This window comes from Atractosteus spatula, chromosome 24 (genome assembly GCF_055471065.1).
Source record: "Atractosteus spatula isolate fAtrSpa1 chromosome 24, fAtrSpa1.hap1, whole genome shotgun sequence".
Taxonomy (NCBI): Eukaryota; Metazoa; Chordata; class Actinopteri; order Semionotiformes; family Lepisosteidae; genus Atractosteus; species Atractosteus spatula.
Genome location: NC_142729.1, coordinates 6008436 through 6024049, shown reverse-complemented (window position 1 = coordinate 6024049; position 15614 = coordinate 6008436).

Here is a 15614-nt window from a genome sequence, read left to right as displayed (position 1 = left end):
ACCACAAGTGCCCCTGTCGGTCAACCAATCACGTACTGCGGTGCCGCGCGTCATCTTGTGTCACAATGCGCGACGCCACCTGCGGTACGTGTCTGTAACGAGCACTTTGAATGGCTGCATCTGTAATGCTGGCGCGCGGGCGCGGTGGGGTGCTGTACCAGCTGTTAAAAAAAAGTTTTTTTATTAAAAAGTCAATTGAGTGTCCATAATATTGCTATTTTGATATTGCTACAGTAATTGCTATTGCTACTGAGTCTCTGTGTCTACAGTACATTGTTTGTGAACAAACTGGTTTAACAGGTATTTTCAACCCCCAGCCACTGTTGTTTCATCTGTTGTTATCCTGTAAAGCGCTTTGAGGAGCCACCTTTTAAGGCGCTATATAAAATAAAGTTTATTATTATTATTATTAATATTGATCATATTTTTCCTCCCAGAACTTACTTGTAAATTGTTGTTGTTATTGTTGTTGTTATCCTGTAAAGCGCTTTGAGAAGCATACTGTCCAGCTTGTCAAGTGCATTTTTCTTGTAAAATAATAAGCAGAGCTTTGGGGTTATTAGTGCTCCACTTACAACAACCCAATGTAAATACATTTTGTCTCCAAATCCACCACCACTTGTATGAATCATAGCCCTGCCAAACGATGCAAATTCCACTGCAATGGTTGTGTGCAGGAATGATTCAGTATGGCATCTCCATGTTCATGTAAACACTGCTCTGTGTGCAAATGCAAATGCATTTAAAAAAAGTTTTTTTTAAAAAAAAGCCACCTTTAAAGGCGCTATATAAAATAAAGTTTATTATTATTATTAATATTGATGATATTCTTCCTCCCAGGACTCATAAAACTGTTGTTGTTATTGTTGTTATCCCGTAAAGCACTTTGAGAAGCATACTGTCCAGCATATTGTATTTCATTGCACTTTGACAGATTGTCTTATAATAACTTGTTGTTAGAATATGCCCCAAGAGGATATAGAGGATATCCTCCATGAGGTATCCAGGTAACAGTGAAACGGGCGTACAGTGTGGGGAGATCACCCGTTTTCCATGTAAATAGTTCCTTGGTTCCGCACCCCTTGGTCTCTCTCTCTCTCTCTCTCTCTCTCTCTCTCTCTCTCTCTCTCTCGGGGGGCTTGTCTTGTGTCTCTCTCTCGTCTGGGTCCGGGAGTGCTGCTGGCGGGTGGTGACGGAGAAGAAATAAGGCGCAGTTTTTAACTCCACAAGTTTGAGTCTCTGTGTTCGTCCTCAATGATGTCGGACTCAGAGAGGCGCCGGTTCCCCCAGCAGCCGAGTGACCCCCTAAAGCATCTTTTGGGGGCGGGACGACCCCTCAGCACCACCAGTGGCCACAGCCCTTATCAGGGCTACCCCACGGTGACCTACTCAGCGGAAGGGGGGCCCTTTCCCGGGTCGCCTCAGGCCGTGTGGCAGGAAGGAGACGCCAGACCAGCGGGGTCAAGCCCGCCACCCCTGCTGGAAGACTTTTCGCTGGAAAAGACTCGCCCCCTTCTACTTGGAAAATACCTGTGAAACCGGTTTAATTCCGGTTTAAACCGGTTTAATTCGTCACAGCCAGCACTCCCGCAGAGAGTGATGAAAACCACACAGCGCCAGGCGAATGCACATTAATATGTTTGGCTTTTGGGCCCAGGTGGATTTGTACCCTACAGTTCAACCTGCGGTACCGCTGTGTACAGTACATACAGTATGAACATGTGTTATTTTGAAATAAAAAAATGTCAATATACTGTAGTGTCCATAATATTTGCTATTTTAGTTTTTCAAAGAAGTGTTTCTGTTAAAAGAAAACTCATAGTTCAAATTGCTGGATTTGAACACCCGACTTCATGCTTAAACAGTACTGTAAATCGGTCGCTTAAGCCATGACGCCACCGAGGCAAGTCATGTGACATGCACTGAAACAGCAATAGAGATATTATTACAGTAATATGGTCGGAAGGTCAACCACATGTAAGACTTTGGTGCTTAAAATGTTTAGGGAGAAATGGAGTATTGGTGTGTATTTTTTCTTTAAAATACCAATAACAGCAACTTACAGTTTACATAATATGTTTATGTTCCTAAATTAATATCGTTTATGACCTTTATGACCTTCGTTATGCTCCTCTGAGATTTATACTAAACTACTAATTACTAATTTCCCTTTAGTGGTAAAATTCCATATAAATATTCAATACTAAGCGGATTAAAATGTGCACAGTAAATAGATTAAATGATTAAATCTTTTCACTAACAACCAATACACCACATTATCTTCCGTGTCCCATTAATATTGGAATGTTTTTTTTGGTCAAAAGTCAAAGTGTCAAAAGAAGCGATACACAACCTGTTTCCTCTATAACTCAAGGTTACAGAGAAATTCCGCCAGAGCCTCACAACATTGTCCAATAATACTCTTCTTGTGTCTAATTTTTAGTTAAGCAGGATTTGAGCTACAGACCATAACAGACCAAAAAAACAGAATCCACCTGCGATTCGGGTGTTAACAAAACGTGTTTACAAAGAAAGTGAAATACAGTAATACTACCAGCTATATAGATACATAGATTTAGATATTTAGATCCTTACATTAATATTATTATTAATTTATTAAGATACGTGATTACATATTCTCGATTGAAGAACAGATAATTCCGGTACTGGAATCTGACTGGCTGACACCCTTCTGAAGCAGTACCATAATCTCTGGTATACGGACATCCCAAAAATTTGACTTTTTACTGTGTGATAAATTTTAAAGACTACTTCTTAGATAAGAAAGCATAGATAAAAAGCTTGGATTCTCATGTATTTGATACAGGTATCTTTTAATACATTCTTTGTTGTGCTCTTGAGGATCCTTGTGATATTTTGAACTCTGGATGAATGATAAGTGTCACAATTTAAATAATTTTGGATGTTAGAAATTATGAAACGCTCTGTTAAAAGCAAGGGAGTTTTTATGCCCGTTATAGTAAAAGAAAATGCCTGACAAAGTAGGGCTTGGAGAGTTTCCAAGTGCTTGTACAAATGTGCTAAAGAAATGAACAAAAAAAAGTCATTTATTCCTTTGTCATATTGGCTAGCTAATGTCCTGTCCTCGTTAGTTAGATCAACGAAATGCTGTTGTGTTTGTCAAAGAAAAAAATAAAAGTCTTTTCGTTTAAAATGATGGTTAGAAAGAGTGTGGACCAGCGTAATACTTTGAGTTTACAGCTTGTCCAAAGTCATTCATTATTAATACTATTAGTAATATCTTCGGTAAAGGCTTTGATGCATAAAATATTTCTGCATAATTAAAATATTTATGATGAAGGTAGGTTGTGTACTTTTGCCCAACTGAGTAATCTTGCTTTCATAAAATATACCAACTTTTTAATGACTGATGATTAACATGCTGTAATACATAGTTTAAATGTAAAAGCTCAAATGCTGTACATGAGAGGTTAAGCTTTATTGGCTACTCCTGGCGGTTTTACAAGGTGATTCCGGATACTTTCCAGTATGACGTTAAATAACGCGATGCTGCGTTTTGATGCGACAAGCCCACAGCGGTATACCACGAAATACCGCGAGATACCCCACCCGTTTTGAATGGCTGCATCTGTATGTGTGTTTTATGAATTTGTGTGCTGGCATGTACGTGTGTGTGTGTGTGTGTGTGTGTGTGTGTAAAAAACCGCAGTGTGTAACAGTTTTTGTATTTATATACAATTAGTTGTAATAGGTGAACCAAAAGTTGAATTTATTTGAATGGCTTGAAACCAGATACTGCAGAAGGCGCATGCAGGATGAAGGAAGCAGGGACCAGCCCTGTGGTTCAACTGACAGGGAAGAACAGTGAAAAATTTATCAACCTGCTAAGAGCTCTGTCTGGGGAGGCTAAACAGTCTTGTGAGAGATCTGTTTACCTAAAGATTAGATCCTGTAAATCCCTTGTAGCCCCCCTAAGTCTGTCCCAATCCAGTGTGTAAAAGAAGTTAAACCTAAAATGTACTATTAATGGTGTGTTGATTTCTCTGTTATGGGATACTGGAGCACTACTGTCATGTTTGTTTCACTTCACAGTGTGCTATAAAGTACTGTATATGGAGAGACGGCAGGAGGCCACAGGAGTATTGAGACAGTAAGTTTTACTTGATGAGTACCAGATTTTAACATTGATTTTAACATTCATGTGCACTTATCATATGAATGTGAGTGGTTTTATCCCAGATCTATTGGGTTGGGATGTTATGCAGCATTACAAGGAATGACTATACAGAACAGGGTATCATGTGGCTTCAACTGACTGTGATCACTCAGTATGTTGAAGGTATTCTGAGTGCTTCCCCTGACGAGGAAACCGACAAGCCTGAGTTGCTTCAGGGTTAGAGTGTCTAATATTAAGCAGTTATGATAAGGCCCTTTTGTGCCTAGCAGTGTGTCATTTTAACAGGGCCTGGGTGCAATGTTTTTACCGGGTGAGCACAACTTTTAACAGATCTGCTTAAGGGGGGAGTGCAGTACAAGGACAAGATTGCCTTGGTGCCAGCAGCAAAAGCCGACTGTAATAATTTGAAATAAGCTCTCTTACAGGTGCTGAGACTGGGGTTTCCTCAGATGTATCAACCATTCCTTTGTATGTTAGTGTGGAAAAAAGGTTCTGGGCAGCTGTGCTGACGCAGGAGCATGGATGTAGGCACTATTATACCATTAGATGCTGTAGCCAAAAGGTGGGGGACCGTGAAAATTTAAGAAAATGTAATACTGTTTACTGATGGGTCCTCTCTGATGCATGAGGGAGAACAGAGAACAGGCTGAGCTGTTACAACAGAATTCGAGGTGCTAACGACCGGAAAATGCCCCTCCACTGCTTCAGCGCAGCAAGCCAGTTTAGAGCCCTGATGGAAAATTGTAAAAAGAAAGATGTTAATGGGTTACTATATATGTATATAATGTATGTATTTGTTGCATGTAGGCCACAATTCTGGATGGCTATGGAGAAATAGGATTCTCTCACAACGGCAGGGAGTCCGGTTAAGAATACTGGATTTGTCTCTGACCTGATTTGTAGTTTTACAGCTGCCGATTGAAGTAGCTGTAGTAAGGTGTAAATAACACAACAAATAATTCCAGTAACTCAAGGGAACAACCGTGCAGATGCAGATGCAGATGCCAGGCGAGCAGCACGGGGAGAGCAGGAGTCGGAGACTTCTGCTGTGAAACCTCTATTGGGGAAAAGGAAGAATTCAGGTTGAGGCCTCTAATAGATGTGGGTAGAAAAAATGTGAAAAGAATGTGGGGTTGTATGATGATGGGGTGTGGGGCCGTCAGCACACCAGATGCCCTGCATGCTCTCACAGCCCAATGCCATTTTGTAGCCAGATATTCATGCTGGCGGATACCCAGGTGTATGACAAAGACGATCCCGTGGTGCGGACTGCCCTGCCCCTTGGATACTGATCTAGGGGCATACTATACTGGGAAGGTGTGCCAGGCTGTAATCGCCTCACTAGGGGTGAGGTGGAAGTTACATTGCTACCCATCACCCACAGTCTGAAAGACAAACAAAGGAAATATCAACTGTATGTTTGTTAACTGAAGCGGTGCACAGGGCTCGTGAACAGGTGTTGGACGCTTGGGGACCTCCAGTAGAGGGAAAACATGACTGGATACCTGGCGAGTGGGTGTGGGTGAAGAAGAGATACCCTGCCAGACGTTGCAACCCTGCTGGGAGGGACCATATCAAGTGCCACTAACTACTGACTCTGCCATCTGAGTGACAGGATGAGATTGCTGGATCCATGCATCACACTGTCACCGAGACACTGCACCAGAGATTGAGTGAACAGAATAATGCTGTTACCATTTCTGTGTCTGATGCTTCGTAAGGTGGACGAACAGTGTGCTTGTTTGGCCTGAGGAGCATTACTGGGGATATGGTATCAATACATTCTGGGTGTTGGCATATCCATCAGCCAAAAAAAATGATAATCAGAGTTTGGTCAATATTGCTATTCCAAAATCCTGATGATAGATCTCCACATGGCTGAGGTCTGCTTTTGGGTCCTGGGGTAGGACTTTATTTATTTGTAGAATTAGGATTGTTTTATATGTATAATTGTAACTATCACTTGTACAAAAACATTAATCACATCTTGTTGTAACCGTGGAACGCACAATGTCATGGCAATGCATGCCTGTTCACCTAGAAAGGACAAATCTGCCCTGACATTATATGTGTAAAAAATAGGCAGTACTGACGTATGCCATATTTTATACGGGGGGAATGAAGTAAAAGTAAAGATGGGGGTTAAATTAAGTCCTCTCTGCTTGAAGATTAGACTTCTAAGCAACAGGAGTTTATGGCAGGAAAGGGAGAACTGATAAGGATTCCAGATGCGAGCTAGGAGAGCTAGGGAACCCCCTGGGGACTTAAACCCTGACCATTTGGCCAAAAAGCTTTTACCATAATAACGAATGACGTCAGAAGCAGCAATGAAGGACTACTGTATATAAACCTAAAGTTTGTACTGGCACCTTGAACAATATTTCGGTTTTGTTGTTTCTTGCGGGAAACAAGACTTCGGCTTTATTGTTCCTTGGAAACCCAATTTTAATGACAAAGCGCTGGAGTGATATCCTGACAGGCACCGGGACAAGCACCAGTGGGAGCTCTCCTGCCGTGAAAAAGAAAATGCCTGATGAACTAGGGATTGGACAGTTTTTCAATGATTGTACGATCAATGGAAACGTTCAAATAAATGTACTAAAGAAATAAACAAAACACAAGTCATTTATTCCTTTATCATATTGGATAGCTAATGTCCTCTTTTTGCTAGTTAATATTACTTATGGCTGTGTAGCAATGAGGGACTATATTCTCAGGCAGAGGAACGTCAACAGCTTAATTTTCATATTAAATGAAGGCTTATCGTGCCTTATTGCTTAAATATTCCAACATGCATTACAAATATTCCAACATACTTCCATTCATGCAATTTCTAACCACTCTTTCCTATTCAGGGTCACAGGGGAGCCAGAGCCTATCCTTGCAAGCAGCAGGCAGAACTTAGTGTACGCCCTGGATGGGACACCAGTCCATTGCACAGCAGCTATACACAAACACAGATACACTCACCCAAGGGCCAATTAAGCTACTAGTATGCCTTTGGACTGTGGGAAGAAACTGGAGCACCAGAAGTAAACTCATGTGATACCACCCCAGGTTTGGAATTAAGCACCAGTGCTGCATGGCGGCAATGCCATCCATTGCACCGCTGTGCTGCCACTTACAAAAGCCATTATCCTGGACAGGACACCAGTCCATTACAAGGCACACACAGACACAAACACACACACAGGGACAATTTTCCGAGAAGCCAGTTAACTTACTATCTTTGGACTATGGAGGAAACCGGAGCACCCAGAGGAAAAAATGTACACACACCATGCAGATAACACCCCAGGAATTGAACCCGGGGCACCAGTGCTGAAAGGCATGTTTATTGCTGTAACATTGTGCCACCTAGAGACTATATAATTTTCAGCCACCTCAGACGAACCTGAACACCAATTTTAGCAGCTTCCTTGCCTTAGACTCCAGGAGATCATCTTACTCTTTGGCCTGTATTTTGTTAACCAGCTCCTCAAGCACCCTTCCCTGGTGGGGAACAGTCTGAATCTGTAAATATTAGGAGTATTAGAAACCAAATAAGTGAAGAGAAAGTTTTGTATTGACCAGACCTATGAATAAACATTCCAAATCCATTAGTTCATCAAATACGGAGTTTAAATTGCATTTCAGCATTTCCTCAGTGTAACACCCTGAACTGTACATAGTTCAAGTGCCACTTTAATCAGTAGAAGGATATGTGTGAAATTAATATTTTAGAACAGGATTCCTGTACATGTTCTAGAAACCAGAGAGAGTAACTTTGAGTTTAGAAACTAGAGAGAGCCACTATGGCATGACAACATGCCGTGTCAAAGCAGCTCCTGGATTTGGGATTCTAATTCAGACTAGGGCGCTTTGTGTGCGGCGTATGCAAGATCCCCCCACGTCCATGTTTCTATTGTTCTCAATGGTCTGTCTTCCTTCCACAATTCACAGAATTCACAGATATGGTCACTATGGTGATTGGTATCCTTAAATTGTCATTGTTTATGTGTGTGCCCTGTAATGGATATGCAGGGCACAGTCTCCCATTGTGCCCCTAAGCTTCCAGAACAGGCTATGGGCTTATTTCTGATAACAAATGGATGAAAAACAGAGAGTAATACAAGTAATGATGTTGAAAAAAGCCAGATATTTGGAATATGTGGAATGGATTTTCAATTACCTTCCTGTGTTCTGCTGGTAATGATTGTTTTAGTGCAACATCTTAAAGGATCTCTGGATTTCAAGAAAGCCTCTGATACAGAGAACAAGGGCTCCTGTCATCTGGAAATAAATTTGCTCTTGAACATACAGTAAACACACCTGGACAATTTGATTTTTCACAGAATGGTTTATTTCTTTCACTCCAGTTAGTTGTACTTTAAAAGATAATTAAATGGCAAATTGCAGCAATGTAACGGTATTGCTTTCTAGACAGCAGGTTCAATATCCATGAGTAGTTGAAACAATCATAATGTAACAGTGCATGATAACACCTCAATTACCAGTAATCACATCAATAACTGCTCTTCTCATCCAAACATGTTGTATAATCCACAGTATCATCTAGAAATTTATGTGAGAAAACCTTTTACTGAGCCTATGTAGGTGGAAACCAATATGATCCCCTGTGCCAATCACATTCAAACACTGCTCTTTTGTGCTTGGCTTTTTTTACTTGCTGGGATCCACTTACAGTATATGTATCATTTCAAGTAGAGAGCATGAACAAGATGTTGACATTAAACATTTACTGTGTTCTTTTGGCATTGTTGCAGAAAAAAATTAGTTTAACGAGTTTGACACTTTAAAAAAGTTCGAGAGCTGTTGTGTTAATTCAAATAACTCTTCCTTCTTCATAATATTGACTTTCAATTTTTAAAAGATGAGTGATAACTCCCAAGATATCTTCTCTGTCTGAAAGTTGACAGGGGATAGTTCACCCACTGCTCTACAACCTCATTGGAGCTGAGTGCATATACAGTATTTTAAATTATAAGGTGGTTGTTTCTCTGACAAAAGCATGTTAGAGGGTAATGTGGTAACACAGTACCCTCTCACGGCGTTTCATTATTTAAATGCATCAACGTACAAATTGAAGAGTGGAAGTGAAATTATTTGAATGGCTTTACAGAATAAAGCAGACGCCAGGCTAATCCAGTTATGGAACTATACTTTCATCAAAGTGCACAGGGTAATTCTCATCATTACAGCCGATGACAATGTATCTGGGGGTTTTGACCCCCTGGAATTTACAAGGGGGGCGTTCGGACCCTTTGTTTTTACAGGTGAGAACTTGGAAGGGAGAGGTGCTTTGGCGCAGGTTACCACTCAAAGGCTTGCCCCCTTTGCCACAGACATCTTGGATCTGTTTTGGCGTGGTATTGACGACGAAGCTGTTTATTTCCTTGCAGGGCTTGCCCATGCACCTTTTACTCATTACCGAAGGACAATCTTTAGTACCCATGCCACAGCTATTGTAATGCTGTCGTAAGAATTTTTGATAGGCTGTCTCATTGGCAGGGGGTGGACAGCGTCCCAACACAGGCACTACAATCACAACCACGAGGAACAGCAGCAGAGTGGCCATCGTCTGGGTCATCATGTTTCTCTAGAAATAGAAGAATGGAGAGAGAAAATGAACATCCCATCATGCTTAGGTTCATGTATAAAAGTTGCAGATTAGTTTGGTTACCTTGGCTGGAGGATGAAACTCAGTGAGAAGGGCAATTGTTGGGGCACGTTTGGCAGGAGCTTCAGTGACAAATATGGCTCAACTTGCTGATGTTTCATGGAAGGGTCTGAAAGGAAGTCATCATCAGCTAAGGGTAACTGTGGACAAATGCTTATAGTTAAGACATTATAAGACGTTCACAGAGAGGGATACTGTAGCCAGGTTGCAGTGCATGGACTGCTTGTTTCACCTAAAGATGCATTTTTGTGAATGAAGTGGTACAGGGAACACCAGCAGTGGTATACTGTGCAGTGGAAAAAAGTTGTATGGTCAGATGAGGCATCCTTCAGCCTCTTTTCAACAATCAGACGAGTACACATTGCACACCAAAAGAAGCCAACAGGCTCCACTGCGTGAATCCTATTGTGAAGGGATCTGGGTCTTTGTTAAGATGCATTTTCCTTGCATGGATTAGGTCCACTCAACCCCTTAGAGGTAAATGCCAATAAATACAAAGCTATTCTGTGTAAACATGACCTTCCTATTAATGTAACAGAAAGAATAAGGTTCTGGATCCCGAGATGAAGTTAAACAGATGAGTTTATTGCATGCAAGGAACAATAAAACCGAAGTCTTGTTTCCAGCTAGAAACAACAAACCGAAGTATTGTTCAAAGTGCCGGTACAAACTTTAGGCTTATATAGTCCTTCCTTGGTGCTCTGATTCGTCATTCGTTATTATGGTAAAGGGGGGAGGTCGCGTGTTTGACCAGTTTACAGCTTTTTGGCCAAATGGTCAGGGATTAGTCTCCAGGGGTACCGTAGCTCTCCTAGCTCGCATCTGGAATCCTTATCAGTTAACCCCCTTCCTGCTATAAACTCCAGCCTTAGAAGTCTAATCTTCATGCAGAAAGGACTTAAAATTAACCCCGTCTTCACATCTTACTTCATTCCACCCTTATAAAATATGGCATACGTCAGTACTGTCTATTTTTTACACATACAATGTCAGGGCAGATTTTTCCTTTCTAGGTGATCAGGCATGCAGTGCCATGACATTGTGCGTTCCCCGGTTACAACAAGATGTGATTGATGTTTTCGTACAAGTGATAGTTACATTTATACACATAAAACAATCCTAATCTTACAAATAAATAAAGTCCTACCCCAGGACCCAAATGCAGACCTCAGCCATGTGGAGATCTATTGTCAGGATCTTGTAATAGCAATATTGACCCAACTCTGATTATCATTTTTTGGCTGATAGATATGCCAACACCCAGAATGTATTGATACCATATCCCCAGTAATGCTCCTCAGGCCTAACAAGCACACTGTTTGTCCACCTTAGGAAGTATCAGACACAGAAACGGTTACTACATCCTTCTTTCTGTTCACTCAGTCTCTGGTGCAGTAGCTCAGTGAAAGTGCGATGCGTGGGTCTAGCGATCTCATCCTGTCACTCAGATGGCACAGTCAGTAGTTAGTGGCACTTGATATGGTCCCTCCCAACAGGATTGCAACGTCTGGCAGGGCCCTGTGCACCGCTTCAGTTAACAAACCTACAGTACTGTAATAGAGAGTTTAGTAAATTCAACAGTCCATTAGCCAAACTTGGTCTCCAGGGAGTTTCTTTGGCTGCCCTTGATGACCTCAAATGGGCTCAGTCTCAAAGTTTTGTTTGCTCCAGCCCGCAAACTGCACAGGACCGCAGTTAGAGCATCTACCCACGGTGTTCCTTCGGTTGATATTTCCTTAGTTGGTCTTTCAGACTGTGGGTGATGGGGACAATGTAACTTCCACCTCACCCCAATGAGGCGATTACAACCTGGCACACCTTCCCAGTGTAGTATGCCCCTAGATCAGTATCCAAGGGGCAGGGCAGTCCGCACCACGGGATCATCTTTGTCATACACCTGGGTATCCGCCAGCCCACACCCCATCATCATACAACCCCACATTCTTTACACATTTTCTAACCACTATTAAACTTCTATTAAAGGCCTCAACCTGAATTCTCCCTTTTCCCCAGTAGAGGTTTCACAGGAGTCTCAGACTCCTGCTCTCCCAGTGCCGCTCGCCTGGCATCTGTATCTGCACGGTTGTTACCTTGAGTTACTGGAATTCTTTATTTATTGTGTTATTTACACCTTACTTCAGCTGCTTCAGTCGGCAGCTGTAAAACTACAAATCAGTTCAGAGACAAATCCAGTATTCTTCACTGGAGTCCCTGCCGTTGTGAGAGAATCCTATTTCTCCATAGCCTTCCAGAATTGTGGCCTACATGCAACAAATACATACATTATATACATATACAGTAACCCTTTAACATCTTTCTTTTTACAATTTTCCATCAGTGCTCTAAACTGGCTTGTTGCGCTGAGGCAGTGGAGGGACATTTTTCCGATCGTTAGCACCTCGAATTCTGTTGTAACAGCACAGCCTGTTCTCTGTTCTCCCTCATGCATCAGAGAGGACTGTAGCGGCAATGCTTGTTAATAAGACAGAATTAAGTGTTGCTGTGTTTTCCTAAATGAGGCCCCATCTCTCTCTTCATTCATGCAGGCTGATTTAAAGATGTTTACTTTTGATAAGGGACAGCTCCCAAATGGGGATGCACTTAGCTAAGCCTGGCTATCATGATCAATGGTCATCCATTGGCGTCTATCTGTCTAGGGAGTGCCAGATGGACATCTGGACTGCATTCCTAAGTGTCAGGAGTAAGTGACTCATATCTCACCTTGATCAACCAATCAGGGACTGGTAGGGCCGAGTAACCCACGTGGGTCTCTGATGCCCATGAAACTTTCAGCTAATGAACGAGCTGAAGTTCCTCCAGGTAAAAACAGGCAACACAGAGCTCCGAGACTATTCTAAAGGGAATTCAAAGGAGAATTCCAGGGGTGCGAGACAATTCCAGGGCAGGACGGCCCAGGAGCAGAAAGGCTCCCAAGGGCAGGACATTCTCGCAGCGCGCCTCCTGACCATCCTGAGACTCAGCCCGGACAGCCACGTAACGGCCAGTGTGTCCGAGTGCCAAAACATTCCTTTGTTCTAAGAGTCAAGAGCGGAGGTTGCCACGAGTAACCAAAAGATCCACCCGAGGTCAGCATCAGCAGTAAGCCTCGTGAACAGGTCGGAACTGTGGACAGCTGAATCACTATTCAGAACTAGCGCATCATCAGGAACGAACAGGTCTTCTTCCTGACCCACAGTCATCTTTTCTCCTGTGCACAAACTTCGCTAGTTAAAGCCAACACTAACTAGCCGGTCTTCAGAGAGCAGCGCAGCGGGAATCTCTCCAGCCGCACGGCCACAGCCTGGCACCGAGCCAGAGAGCGCGGATTGGACAGCAACAAGCCTGCAACTGTTTCTTTGTGCCTGCAGGAGATCTGAATCCCCAGAGATTGGATGAGTATTCAACTTCACTGCATTACAGCTCGAGAATTCAATTGTTATCCCAATCAGTTGATATCAATTTAATTCCTAAGAGTTATGTACTTGTTTGGAGTATCTAATGTAGAAGTTATAACCAAGTTCATTTACGAAACGGTCTAAATGAATGATATACTGAACGTATGACCTCTTGATATATGTAACTCTTTGTAACTGAATTAATATATATCTTTTGTATTCTGATAACCCTCACGATAAGATCTGTTAGGTTTACATGCATATTCTATGTATTAATAAATGTATCCTCGTGTATTAGTACCTGTGTGTGTGTGTTGTTTGAGTTATTTTGCATGGTTGGATTCTAAGGCCATTAAAAGAATCAATTTTGTGATTTACTGCTACAATTAATAATTGTCCCAGTAAATGCCCAAACCCCTACAGAATTGGTGCCTCGTGAGAGCACACTACAGGACCCATCAGTAAACAGTATTACATTGTCTTAAAATTTTCACAGTCCCCCTCCTTTTGGCTACAGTATCTAATGGTATAATAGTGCCTACCTCCATGCTTCTGCGTCAGCACAGCTGCCCAGAACCCATTTTCCACACTTACATACAAAGGAATGGTTGATCCATCTGAGGAAACCCCAGTCTCAGCACCTGTAAGAGAGCTTATTTCAAATTATTACAGGCGGCTTTTGCTGCTGGAACCAAGGCAATCTTGTCCTTGTACTGCACTCTCCCCCCTTAAGCAGATCTGTCAAAAGTTGTGCTCACCCCGTAAAAACATTGCACCCAGGCCCTGTTAAAATTACACAATGCTAGACACAAAAGGGCCTTATCATAACTGCTTAATATTAGACAGTCTAAACCTGAAGCAACTCAGACTTGTGGGTTTCCTCATTAGGGGAAGCACTCAGAATACCCTCAACATACTGAGTGATCACAGTTAGTTGAAGCCACGTGATACCCTGTTCTGGATAGTCATTCCTTGTAATGCATAATATTCCAACCCAATAGATATGGGATAAAACCACCCACATTCGCGTGATAAGTGCACGTGAATGTTAAAATCTGGTACCCAGCAAGTAAAACTTACTGTCTCAATACTCCTGTGGCCTCCTGCCGTCTCTCCATATACAGTACTCTATAGAACACTGTGAAGTGAAACAAGCATGACAGTAGTGCTCCAGTATCCCCTAACAGAGAAACCAACACCCCATTAACAGTACATTTTAGGTTTAACTCCTTTTTATGCACTGGACTGGGACAGACTTAGGGAGGCTACAAGGGATTTACAGGATCTAATCGTTAGGTAAACAGATCTTCTCACAAGACTGTTTATTCTCCCCAGTCTCGATTCTAAACCTACAGTGTTTCAGCATGTCTGGTTTCGAGACATTCGAATAAATCCAACTTGTTTCCACTATTACAACTAATTGTATATACATACAAAAGCTGTTTATCGAACTCCTCCTTTTACGTCCACCTGTACTGTACTTATACGTTTTGGACGCTCTTATATTTTCCAATCTCCTTAAGTTGATTTTCGTCAAGTCTCTTTAGTTACGTCTAGCCAGTCCAGCTGGCTAAACACACTCGCACTGTCATTTAGTATACCAAAACTCACAGTTACACACATACATGATGGCACACAAATTCATAAAACACACATACACATCGAGAATATATTTTTCTCTTTGTACTACAATGTGCTGTATTCTTGTTTCACTTCTACATGAATCCTTTTAATTCCTGAAGCGCACTCCAGGTTCGCTGCATTCCTAATTTCGGATGCGGTACTTTAGCCCACCGGTCAATATCTTCCGGTTTTGGATTTGATCGTATGGGGGAATCAGGGAAGGTAGGTGCGAGTGCGGACCCCCTCGACGGGGTGCGAGACAGTTAGAGTGTTGTGTCATCAACAGCGTCATGCCCCGCTACATCAAGTACTTTCTCACTTCGAGTGAGAGTACAGACCTGCGGGCGCCCTCCCTTTAAGAGGGGAGTCTCTGTTCCGTCTCTATCACACTCGTACCAGGTGTCATCCCACTCAGACCCCCCATCTTTATATGGTCACTGTGGGAATTAATCCCAATTATTTTCATTTCCTGCCTGTCTGTTCCCCTATGGGAGAGCAGGATATAATTTAGTTGACGGTTGTAACACATTAACTAGTGCAGTGCGACCAGGAACTAATTCTTTCTTTAGTTTCTGATTCTCCTGCGCTGCCTCTTTTCGCTTTTGTTCATACTCTTTCGTAGCGAGTAAAGTATCTTTTCTTTCGGGTTTCTTTTCTCCCGTAAACACACTTTTTAGTAATCACATTCCAATTTATTTTTTTTTCTCTCATGTATCTGCCACCACTGGTGCCGGCCGTGCACCAGGGTGGCAGCTAC